This window comes from Neodiprion lecontei, chromosome 2 (assembly GCF_021901455.1).
Source record: "Neodiprion lecontei isolate iyNeoLeco1 chromosome 2, iyNeoLeco1.1, whole genome shotgun sequence".
NCBI lineage: Eukaryota > Metazoa > Arthropoda > Insecta > Hymenoptera > Diprionidae > Neodiprion > Neodiprion lecontei.
Genome location: NC_060261.1, coordinates 31,172,777 through 31,185,621, shown reverse-complemented (window position 1 = coordinate 31,185,621; position 12,845 = coordinate 31,172,777). Strand labels below are relative to the sequence as shown.

The window sequence follows — 12,845 nt, the reverse complement described above, 5'->3', positions numbered from 1 at the left end:
GTCCGCAAGCTTTACAGGGGTGATAATTAAACTCCAGAGGTCAATTCACGGCGGGACACTGATTGCGAGATGCACGAGCGTGTCAGGTCGACGGGCGGAGACGCTTGCATGCGCATCGGGGCGTTGTTAATTCTAGCGTGAAATGAAAAATTGCATTACCCGTCCCCTCGCGGTGTGTGAAAAAAGCGGTAATCGTAATCGTTTAACCGCCGTGATGCATAATAAAGGATGAGAGAAAATTGTTGGACCGGGGTAAACGCGCGAGGTGCAGAGCCGGCGCATCAGGGATATTATATCAAGGATAAAAGAGGTAAATCCGCGAAATATTTCTCCCCCGACCACCGCGGCCATGACGGTGCCGTGCGCAGTTGTTTCGACTTAATTTTAAATTTCTCTCCACGATCCCGGGAATTTATCCTCGTAAATAACCGACTGCTGGTGTATCTTTAGGTCGATCGTACCCAGCAGAATGCTACCGTTGCTCTCGTTCTACGACGTGTCACTCTGTCGCGCCTCGCAGCAAGTAATAAATTCCGGATCGTATAAGAAGAACGATGTCGTGATAGAGGGGGAAAAGGAGGGCGGAGAGAGAGCGAGAGAGAGCGAGAGGGAGGGAGGGAGGGAGAAGAAGGTAAGAATTTTGAAAGACAAACGGCGAGGAGAGAGAGATAGAGAGAGAGAAAGAGAGAAAGAGTCGTTGTAAGAAACAAAAGAGACGGAAAGAAGTATGGACTGCGATCTGAGAAGCTTGAAAGCTTCGATGCAGTTGGCGCGTATAAATCAACCGTTGCCAATACCGAGCTTTACCGGAGCTTTTATTACAGGTTTACTCAGCCGTTCTAACAGTGTTTACAGAGATCTCGCAGTTTAGCCTTGCGTTTATATTTTCTTTAATGAATCTTGTTCGCAGCTGCTTTCCCCGGCTGCGTCTTAGTAAGACTGCTGCTGCTGCTCTCTTAAAATTTTTTAATAAAACGTGAACGCACCCCTTACAAGCCTGAGTCCGCTATATTTCACCTCTGCGCACATACTTCACTCGTACACGCGTGTTTAACACCTGCAGACGTCAAACGCGCAATCGATCCGAGAATGATCTGCGGGAACCAGCTCTTATCACGTCAGAATCGATTACAAAGCATTTCGAATCCTCGGGATGCAACTGTCTCGGTTTCGTCACGAAATACAGCCAGCCGTTCGGTCGTTAAGAGAGCAATCTCAATGCCGCTCTTCGCCAAGTCTCGCAGAGAGAGAGATGTAAAAATCCTCGTGATTTTTGGCACAGCTCAATATAGTTGGCTTTCGAGATTTCTGTTCACAGCCTGGTCCACTTTAGGTCGCGTCAAGAAGACGACGGTTAGTGATGAGTCTTTACGTTACGATACCTGCTGTTAATTTTTTAGACATCATAAAACAAGCTGAAACTACTCAAAGGAGACTGTATTCGACGTTTCATACTTCAATATTACTGCGCGATATTGAAGTTTGAGCAAATATTTCCTTGGTTCGGGACGTTTAAAGGATACGTCGTGCTTTTCGAAATGCGAAATTGTTCGAGATAAGTTGTCCGTTGCGTATTCCACCTATGCAGCGATGAAACGTTCACTGACATTGCTGTAAATCTCATCGTGAGAATTTCGAGATGAGATACTCTAAAAAAATGCAGTATTTCCGGTTATGAACCCTGACGTAAATTGCTCGGCCAAAGTTTGCTCTAGCTCCTGAATTCTTGCGATAATATGAACCGGAAATTGGCTGCGAATAAACCTGTTGTGTATATCCATGGTTACGTAGAGGCAACGCCGAACCTGTGAGGTCTCGATGAAAAAGTTAAGGAGTGCAAAAGTGGGTATATTGTCCTGGTACTTTGTACCGAAAGCGTTAACTTTCCCGACGCGTTTTCGTCGAGAAAACGAAATGGACCAGGCCCCGGTTTTCAACTCGACTCGCAAGAAAGGCAGCCAAGCCTCTGTGTACCGCCACCACCCTGCATCACCCCCTGTATCAACGCCTTTGGGCTGGAGAGGAAAAGGCCGAGAGATTTTTTTCTTTCATCAGGATTCTACAATACAGTTAACTCGATTCCATCGGCGAACTTCAGAATGAAGATAAATTTTGAGAGAGAGACAGTGAAAAGGAGAGATTGAATGAAAAGAAGAAAAGGTAAAAGAGAAAGAAAAAGGAACACGAAAAAAAAAAAAAAAAACGAGGGGAAACTTTTCATCGCTTCAACTCCGAACATACACGTACAATAGAGAGCTATATATTGCGATGATCGTTATGTTCGCAGAGAGCGTGGATCGAGTAAATGGCGGAGAGCGGTCAATCGCGATCCGCAACATTTTCCTACGCATAAAATTCAACCCTCAAACTGTGTAATTAAAAGAACGAAAGAAGCAGTTTGGTAAAAAAGATGAAGGCTTCTATCGCGACGTGTTACTCTTAACGACACGTGCTACCGTACACCTTTCGCGGTAGAGAGGAAAAGATAAAGAGAACGACGTCGGAGGGGGAGGAGGGACAATAGACCTCGTTTTACTAAGCCAAGCATACAACACTGGCAAGCAGTGAACTATAAATGTACCGCGGTACATTATACGTTCAGATCCTCCTGAGCCGAGGCTTTCCTGCGGAGTGGGGAACTTCGAAAGTGCTTATACAAGCGCCATAATCAACGGTAAAGTAGCTAAATTCACCAAAACGTTGGAAAATGTTGAGCCGAAGCTGAGCCAACCACTCAGACGAGGCGCGGAGGGTGAGGTATAGTTTTCTCATGTACGTTTTGTATCTCGTCGAGGACCGCAATTAAACGGTTCCAAGTTTTAATCGGTTTCTCAGCCGGGCTTGGTTAACCAAAATTCGCGGCCAGTCCTCGGTTCAATTATTCAACGGCCGGTGTTACAAGTGCCATAAATTTTGGCGTTTCGGTTAAAAGAAGATCGTTAGACCAAAGTCGAAGCTTCGGTTTACTCGGTCTTTGCATTCAAGATTACGGCGCTCGCTTCCAGCGGTACCCCGAAACATGTTACTACGCGACAATGAAATACTACAAAACTTTATGAAACACGACCTGCACTTATCCGACACCGAGAGGCACTTTCTAGTACCGAAAAATCGTTATGCTGATTTACAACTGGAAGCAAGCTCGACGCGGTAACTTTAGGAGAACGCGGTTTTGATAAAAGCACGGCACGGAGAGAGCGCGACGTTCCAAAATATATTTCAATTTCAACAGCAATTATTCCCGTATCTGTATTCCAGAACTCGGTGAGTTGGCGGGCTTCTGGGCACTGTCCGAGCGGTGTTTATTTATGGATATACGCTCATGCATTTATTTATGTGAAAGATCCCGGGGAGGTGGACGGTCGACAGAGGACACTGGACACAGGACAGAGGCACACAGAGGCGGAGGGAAAACTGCGGAGGGAACGAGAGAACGAGGAAACGGACGTAGCCAACAGGCGGATTTACATTTCTAACTTTTGCGGTTTAACGCCAGAAACGGGCTCTCTGCGCGAACTCTCGGAACTCCTCGGCTAGCGCCTAGCGCCTAGCCAGCGTTGGCCTGTGGCTAGCACAAAGAGCCGGCTGACACGCCCTGCTTCAGCCGCACCAGCATCACGCGGGCAAGTTCAATACAGAAATTAGGGAAAGCCCTGGACTCGGATTACGGTTAACCTACCCGGGGGAAAAGCGGGCGAGAAAGCAATGCCGCGCCGAGGGCGGACAATGCCGGAAATAAACTTTCACGGACACGGGGATGAATTAATCGTATGGACGTTTTACCCTGGCGTGTCACACGCCAAGAAGCCGGCGGGATATGACCTCCGCTTTCGAACTCTCAAGAGCCGAGTGCCGAGCTTTAATGAAACAATCGGACGGTCGGAGCTTCGAGTGGCATTTATCGGTCCGGCGGTTATGATGTCCAGGCTAGTGTCCCAGAGTGGACTTCACGGGGGTCGATAATCGAGCTCGAGTAATCAACTAATTGGGGCACTGGTGCGGGTTGGGTTTGATCGCAACAACTTCGCGGGAATGGTGTACGAATTTTTCACCCCCGAGAAAGCTTCCCTGGAGATGCTTAAGAGGCTTACCTTCTTTTGTCCCTGAGACACACTTTTTCACTAGCGTTGCCAGCCTAGCCGTTTCTATCTCGCCGAGGGCATCTTTCCGCTCTAGGTATGGGGGGAGGACAGGGCGAAAGCTCCCGCTCGCTGTAACAAATGAAAAAAGGATTTTTATATTAATTACTGGCAGGCTTGGCTTATAAGCGGTTTATTAACCTCCGAGTCAGGAATTATTTTGCCCCACCCGTTACACCGGAGGTCCGTATAACCGTCGCCGAGTTCTGCAGCTGTGAAGAAAAAAAAAAAAAAATCACCAAATCATTGATCTCAAGTGAAAGCCTGCCGTACCTTGCAGATTTACGCCGAAATTGACGAGTGGTTAATTCCTGCAACGAAACAGGTTAATTTCAACTTCCCTAACCGCTGGAAAGAAGGCGGACAATCTTTGGTGAGAAAGGTTACCCAATCAATGAATGCCCCTTGGTTTTACGATGAGACGGAATAATTATTCCGTTATTCGAAAGTGCCGGGCTGTCCACTCGCTGCCGATCAATGAGGGGCTGCAGGCCAGTTATTTATGCACTCCGATTCGGGCAGAAAATTGCGGCTCTGGTCACACGCGTTGTGGGAATAATTTAACGGTTATTCTTTTTTCTTTTTCATGCGGCCGGCCTTTTTGGTCTGACAAACTCTCGGCCTTGGGTCCATTTGAATATCACCAGACCGCGAAGCGGCTCGATCCGTTGTCTCCGCGGAAAGCTGCAGACTTCAACAAATTATACGTCTCGGCAGCCCTCGCCTCGACTTCTTATCGTCCCGTGCTCATCGACGGGGAAAATGAAAATTGCGGGTGAACTGAGGCTGCACAAGGACGTTGGAAAACTGATCGGTGATTGAGCATCGAAATCTTTGGAGTGTTGCGTTCCTGGTTTTAAAAATTTTCACCGTTACGTGACGTGACGCGGCCCGAAACTTTATTCCAGTTCAAAAACTGTTGTCTCATGCTTTTCCTCGACCTCGTAACCTCGCTTACTCCCTGTTCAGGATTGGTATACCAACTTTCGATATTTTATTTTTTTTTTACCTCTTTCTTTTTTTCTTACTAAAACGTCTGGTGAGCCTTACGGTGACTGCAAAAATAGACGACCACTTTTCCGCGCCATTGATTCTTTCTTCTTGACTCGTCTACTAAATCCCCGAAAGCAACTCGGCGCTCTCATCTTTCGCAGACGTTGTGTGAACAGAGTCTATAGTTCTGCCAATAACTCACCGTCTGTCCCTATATTGAAAATATTCAAAGAACCCGCCGTTCGGATCAAATCAAGGCATCGTAAGAGCCGGGGACGAACCGGCATTTGAACGTCGATATGATTATATGGTGGAATGCTTTCTTGATGACTTAACTTCAATTCCAAGTATGAAAATTTCGGCGAGGCACGCAACTCCCTTTGGTAAACCCGAGTCTGTCCCTTGGAGGTTTTATTTTCGGTGACGAAAAGCCCCGGCCTCACCCTGGACGAGATAAACGAACAGAAGATTCCACTTTTGGTGAGACAACATTCTCGAAGAATTCTTTCCACCGTTCCCTTTTTTCCCTTTTGTAGATTTTGTAGACTTATACAAAACGTTTGCATCGGACTCGAAGCTTTATCATATTCAGAGAAAATTGAGTCCCTCGGTTGAGGCTCGGTATTACGCAACCGGACTAAAGCAAAGAAATAAATCGAGAGCAGAATCCCCGGTCCGGAATGGGTCGAGGGAAAACAGCCGCGCTGGCTGCTCTCCCAAAAACCATGGCAGCCCCTCGAGAGGCAGCTTTGCGAAATAACTCCGGTTAAAGGGCATGTTCACCTCAACGACCGGGCATTCTCTTTAAACACCATTGCCATCGCGGTCGTTTAGCCGAGACCCAGTTTCAACGGATTGTTTGAAAGTTAACTCTGAGCTTTACGGAAGGACAGGAGAATCGCGCAGAGATGAACAGATGTCAAAAAGGTACAGCGCCGTTTGCTTGGTTCTTCCAAGGGGTTCACGACGATGCTCCCGAAGCAATTTGTTGACGGGACAATTGTACCGCGAGATGATTTTCATACGCATTGTACCGAGAGTAGTGGATGTTTCAAATCTCTGCATAACAACGCATGAGAACCGGTACTAAAAATTTACCGCAAGAATCAGCGAGTGGAAAAGGGATTTTCACGACTGTACGCGACGACCTTGAAGCATGCAGGGTAACAGCGTTGGGGGAATTTTTTGGCTCGTCGCCTTCGAAAAATCGTTGATATACGGGATAGGCGGTGGGGAATAGCGGTGCCACGGTACGGATGATGCTTTAGAAAATTCTTCAAGCATATTCGAAGAGACGGTTAGACCGCGGCAATTTAGCAGATTTGGCATCGGGCTCACGTCTTGGCAGAGAGCTGGGCGAGCCCCTATTACCGAAGTTTTAAAGTGTCCTTGGGCAATATTGTCACCGTGATCTACAAGATAAAGGGGCATTCCACATCCGAAACTTTACACAAATTTCTATACCCGTGCCATTCGGCCCTGAAGCTTGTACCGGGTGTTCGATGAATATCCATCCGAAGATCAGCAGCCTTGAATCCGAAGGTAGTCCGGTGGATTCGACGCGGCAATTAGTGATCGGGTAGAAAAGCCTCGTTCGCTTTGCCAGGTTCCACCGAGGCATTTTGCGAAAACATTTTGGAACACCTTGTACGTTACTTCGGGCACAAATGCGGGTTGGATAGTTTTAGAATGGGTCCGAGTTTAACTCGGGTGATGAAATTTGATAGAAGCGCGTTTACCGGATATAACTTGGACCCGGTTGGCCTGGAAGGGTAGTAAGACGAGGGTGGATCACGTGCCGTAAAATGCCACGGTGCAGTTCCATCCTTCTCTTTATCTCGATATCACTTGGTAACGAATGGAACATAGGCGCAAACAAAAGCTGATAATATTTTGAACCCAATATGATTACGTCGACGGTGAAACCCTGCGCGTGGTGAGGACCGATAATGAACAGCAAAAATTCTGCAGACACGAACCTCGAGTGAGTGGTTGTGAGTAGACGGGCGAAACTCGGCCGAAAGCGCAGATCCTCCATCTCGCATGCAAATAATTTCGCATCAAAGTGTAGCCTACGGCTTGTTAGCATCACCAAAAGCTCGGCATCCACTGTAGGCTAGCTTCGCCATCCGGCACATACAGTGCTTAGTGTATTTACCCTGGTTTTCCCTACAGCTGCTTGAACAGCGGAAATTGGTAATACACGACCAGGTAAATAAGCCAGTGATAATCGTTGAATTCGTGAACTATGGTCGGACAATCGTGACGAAGAGTTGATCCTCTTTCTTTTCATGATGATTTGGCTGTGTCACGCGGTGATGTATACTAAAAATTTTTGACGGACAAAAACCACCACTTGTACAAATTGAAGCGTGTCGATTTTTAGTCGTGTTTCGAGAGAATTTGAAGGCTGACAATGAGCTCGCAGCATCGGGTGTGTATCGTCTATTTTTGTAACGAACCGATTGTTTGGTCATGAAGAGATAGCGCAGCGGTACAGAAGAGTGACCGTAGTACTCGTCGAACGAATCCGTTCGAATCGTTGCTGATGGTGGACAATGCGATTCATTAAACTAATTGATAGTTGATCAATTAGCCGGCTCACCAGCAGAGCAAATTGACTTCGCTCTTCGCGGGCAGCAGCGAATTAGGGGATACGTGTGTGTGTGTGTGTGTGTGTACTCCATGAAGTTGGAAGGAATTGGATGCAGGATGCGGAGCTTTTGTGCGGGCATGATAAAAAGCTGTTGAACTTCTGGATTTATCGTTTCCTTCTTTTTACCGCGTATACGTAGGTACGTACACATGCATGCACACGTGTGTATACACTATATACATATACATGGTACACATACACGCATTCGCATCCCGGAAATTGAGACTTTACTCTCCGCACCGCAGCGCTAAAATCCAGGCTCTGTAACCGCCGGCGTTTGGTGTGACGTATTACCCGAATGAGGATGTTATTCCTGAGGCGAGAATAATGGAATCTCATTTCACGAACGGTAAAAAAGCTTCTACGCCAAGAGAACAACCAACCGCGGGGATTCCCCTCCGCGAGTAATTACGCGATAAATAAGGATGAGAATAAGCCGGAATCCGTGTTGTGCTCCATATTTGTTATTATGTCGTTGTACCGGATGTACATACACGCGTTTCATCCCCCCCCCCCCCCTTCCTTCCTTACCGCCGACACGCGACTTCCGACCCGCTAACAAATCCACCAATCTGCGCGCAAAGACGCGCGATGGATTGCGAAGACGCCTATATATTTCTATATAAATGGATCTCGTAAGTGGAACCTATGGCTTGCGGAAATTGAGAATTATAAGAGGGGCGTTAGGCGGCCGCGGGCATCCCGACGGTCCGGATCAGGGATTATGGAGTTTCTAGTCGTTCCTGGACCATCTGGCGTTTACGCGCCGTTGAGTCTGTTCCTCAAAGTATCACGAATGTCCTGTCGCTAAATTATTCGCTATATTTTTTTCGTGTCTTCGTTCCGCCCTCAGTCCTCGGAACTCCGAACGGAAGGAGCTTGTTTTCACAGGTCCCTTCTTCCCTCGATACCGAGGGAAAGTTTTTTTACTCTCTCTCTCTCTCTCTCTCTCTCTCTCTCTCTTTTTATAAGCGAATTCGTTCGACGACGAAACGACAAGTAGGAAAGAAGAGCAGGATATACAAGGCCGAAAAAAAACGTATAACCAAGTCTCACAGGTTGTCAATCTTCGATGGGGAGGGAGGGGCAGAAAATAAAAAAAAAAAAAAAAAGAACTGAAGTAACAGTTCGCTGCGAATGAATAGGAAAAAAAATGGAAAGTTTATGATTCTTTCACCGGGGATACGGATCAGCCGCTTTAACGACAACGCGAAGATCGGGTTAGGGCTCCGTTTTCTGCCATGCTCTGCCCTCCCTCTCGCTTCCCAGGGAGTTGTAAAAAGTGTATTCTAAGGTGGCAAACCGGCACAAAACGTGCGAGGAAAAGAAAGTATAATAACAAAAATAATAAAAAAAAAAAAAATCATCCCCCGTCTGTTGCCATTCCCGAATGTATCGCCTCGGCGAACAGCGTGTCATCTTCGAGGATAACTCGCGCTTCCAAGGGTTGTGTTAAGTCTAGAATAATATTTTTCAAGTTTCTGGCTGGATATAAACTTCGACAATGAAATACTCGTTAGCCGGGTACCCGGCGGAAGTTTCTGTATCTCTTAAAAAATGTATAACAAAACAATAAACCTTCCGCCTCGTGTGTAAAAATATGGAGGGCGACGCTGCAGCTGCGCGCGGGAATAAAAAAAGGATAAATAAGCCCAATCGAGGATCGGTTCGATACAACTGTATGTGTATATACATATATATACATATATATATATATAAGAGCTTTTTTCCTCGGTAGCAGCACGCCATGTCCGTCAGAGTGACGGACGCGCGAAGCCAAGGGGTCGAGTTGTCGACACTATTTCGCGATCAATTTCTCCCATCGTATTTCTCTATCCCGCTTCACCGGCTACCGAAGCTTTTTCCGACCGTCCTCCGTCCTAATAGCCTCGAAGCGAAACGCGAGCTTTGGATAAATTTCATTCACCTTGTGCATGGGTTATTTTAACTTAACGGACGATTCTTACCGTGCTCCGAGCTTTCTTATCATGGATAACAATAAATAGGTATGTAAGGTAAGGTCTCTGGTCTATGTTACACTCATGTATAAGTTGTGTCCCGGATTTCTTTCCTGCCAACAAAATCACAAAATGCGGGAAAGAGCCTCGGAGTAAATATACGATTCGAATATTTTCTCGGCACAGCGAGATCTCAGCTCATATATATATATATATATATATATATATACAAACAGGATTGCCAAGGTGAAACGTATAAACGCGAAGTAGGTAAAACGGACGACGCTCCTCATACGAAACGTGGCCCAGATCCAGCGATAGGAGTAACGTATGACGTCACCAGTCAATGTCTCCAATTCCCAGTTTGCACTCCGCACCGGCAACATTGTTCGGGCAAGAGTCAACCGGCAGACGGCGAATATTTTTCGCAAGCCGGCGGATCTTTTGCATAGCGCAAGATATACTGTACCCAGTATTGTGCCTCGAAACGGAAAAGCAGATGGATAAATATCATGGGTAGAGTGGAGAAATGGCCGACTGCAGATTGCTAAAAACCTGCATTTCGGCTCTCGCGTGCTCTTCGTGATGCATCCGGAATCTACTCTCCGGAAAAGGGTCTTCTTAAACAATCCTAACCGCCACTTCAACGTGTCTTGACAGCGTCAAATAGTGCTGGACACAAGAACAAGACCGGATTTGGTCTCGTCCTGGTCTTGTCTTCATTTTCCAGGCGAGCACAAGACAAGATCACGGTGAAAAAATTCGAGACGATATCAAAATTATCTTGAAGTCTCGACAAGAGTGTCGCCAGGATTAGTCAATATTCAAAGGGAAACAGTAAAGATTAATTAATAGACTTTGGTAAAATTTTAGCGGGCCAGATTCTATCAATTCATCCATTTGAGTTCCTCCTCCTCGTGCAGTCTCCGTGAAATGATGTATCCGTATCGTCACCTTGTCTTCCAACGAACTTGTGGTGCACTTTCTCACCTCTCTTGACTGTCAGCAGCGATCATCATCTGCCTGGGAAACAATAGACACACGAATTTCATTACGAAGCTCGTTTGCTCAAAGCCAGATTGCTCATTGCACGCCATTCGCTCGCCGTCCTACAGTCGCACAAAGCCTTCAATGAATCGTTTGACTCGGAATCGCTCAACCTAGAGCATCGCCGTCCGAGTGTAGAATTTCCTGTTTTCCTACCGTTCGATAGAAGCTCAATGGGTCGTTTTCCACCTGCTTTCCCGTTTTATCCGTTCGCTTAACCATCGTACATATTATGATACGTTCCACTGTTTTCGCTTGAAAACCAAACGGTTGATTTCAATTCATTAGCATTGACGTCGAGTGATTTCTATTGATTTAAACCAAAGTTTCATGTCATTTCCATTGATTTCCGACTCTTCTACGCCGTTGGATGAAAGCCAATGGAAATCGCTTGGTAAACTGGAAATAGATGAAAGCGGATGATAAGATTGGAGGTTAATAGAATGTTACGGAATTGAAATTATTTGGTGTTTTTAAATTTATCACGATTGATTTATCGTCATTTCGAAGAATATTCCAGCCATCCGAGTCCGTGTGCCGTACAATTCGATTTCCAACAGCTGAATTCATGACTTCCCTGAACGAATGGTTTATCGTTTTATTCACCCCTTGAGCACTTCGAGATCCTTCGATCGGAGTTTCAAAGCTCACACGCGATAGTCGACTGACGAGGAATCGCTGACTTGAAGATACCCAGCGCCGCGTTAATCAAGTACCTTATACGCCTATAAAAACAGATTCACCGATGGAACACGTAGAGCTTCTCGATGAAGACGCGAAGTCTGTAGGAAAGTCTAGGAAAGTTGCATTCATCTGCACCGGTTCTTCGGCTCTCCCTATTTGCTTTAGTGTGCAGAAAATGGAACCTCTTAATTCCTAGAGCATGAATATTTATGCAACTTCCGTTTTACCGTCGAGATTTTCATTCCGGACGAAGCAAAAAGTCGTCAAGTTATCCAAGGCGGCGAGCCCGAGTTCCAAAGACCGGGTTCCGCGGGGTAAACGAAGGCCAGGAATAAGATATCGACCAAGCGTAGTCTAGTCGGTGCAAGGAGGGCTAAAAACGGGCTATACTTCCTCCAAGGGCCGGTAGGGCAAAAGTCGGAGGGACAGACAACGTTTTATAGCCCTTTCCTCGGAGCCCTCATCGCTGCGACGTAGAAACGGCGGTTGTCTCTTTAATTCAAGACTCGGATTCCCGAGGCCAGATTAAATCATGTCAAGGGCCGGTTGTAAAGGGGGGCGAACCGCTCGAGTACCTTCGTTGTCTTCGGCTTGAAACCCGGCCGTCTTTTGAAGCTCTGGAATTGAGCCGTGAGTACGGCAAGTCATCCGGATCCTCCGGTCCCCGTTCAACCTCCCGTTTTTCCGCGTTAACTAAATTGGCGGCTTTGCCTTTCTGGCCGGAAGAACTGGACGCCGGAGGGATTAGTTTTCACCTCACGTCGAACCTTCGCACCCGCGGATCCGCACAGCTGCCGAAAACCGCGGCAGATCTCCGGAACCTGAGACCTCGGTCGTTTACCACCACGTTTCGGGCTCGCCTCCGGCGCGGGGATGTAACGACCCGCGAAACCAGTCCGCGTCCTTTTCAACGCCCGGATAATTTCATAGATAAGCTCCGGCAGGTACGTCCGCCAGTTCGAATAATATTGCTTTCTGAGGCGCTGGTCCTCCGCCCCAACCCTGCTTTTATCCCTTTTCTTCTTCCTTCTTTACATCGGCCGGAAAAATTCCGGGCTCGAACTTTCTCCGGCAATCCATTAACCGTTTAGGAATCGGCTCATGGCTTCTTGGGATGGCGAGATGCTTCCTTTTCAGAATCTTCACTCTCGAGAGATCTTTTATCGTCTATTGTTACCAGACGTGCCCGCCCTTTCTCTATCTCTCTCGCTCTCTCTCTCCCTCTCTCTCTATTTTGCTATCTGAGAAAATTGAACGCTGCTAAAACTAATTGCAAGTTCATGATAACTAGAAGTATAAGAAAAGAATGGAGAAGAAATGTCACATTAAAATGTTTAGATGGAACGATGTTGAACCGTGTGGAAAGTA

The 12,845-nt window shown here is 46.7% G+C and overlaps 1 protein-coding gene and 1 long non-coding RNA gene across 3 annotated transcripts in view; one reads left to right on the top strand and one right to left on the bottom strand.

Moving 5' to 3' along the window:
* LOC107218308 (obscurin) overlaps nt 1-12,845 on the top strand; it is a 203,311-nt gene that overhangs the window by 126,109 nt on the left and 64,357 nt on the right. The gene's annotated exons all lie outside the window — the stretch shown is intronic.
* The window catches only part of LOC124292892, a 154,569-nt gene that overhangs the window by 102,061 nt on the left and 39,663 nt on the right, over nt 1-12,845 (bottom strand). Inside the window, exon 2 of the long non-coding RNA XR_006902841.1 lies at nt 4,092-4,211. This is a non-coding gene — a long non-coding RNA (uncharacterized LOC124292892). The remainder of the gene's footprint in view (nt 1-4,091; nt 4,212-12,845) is intronic.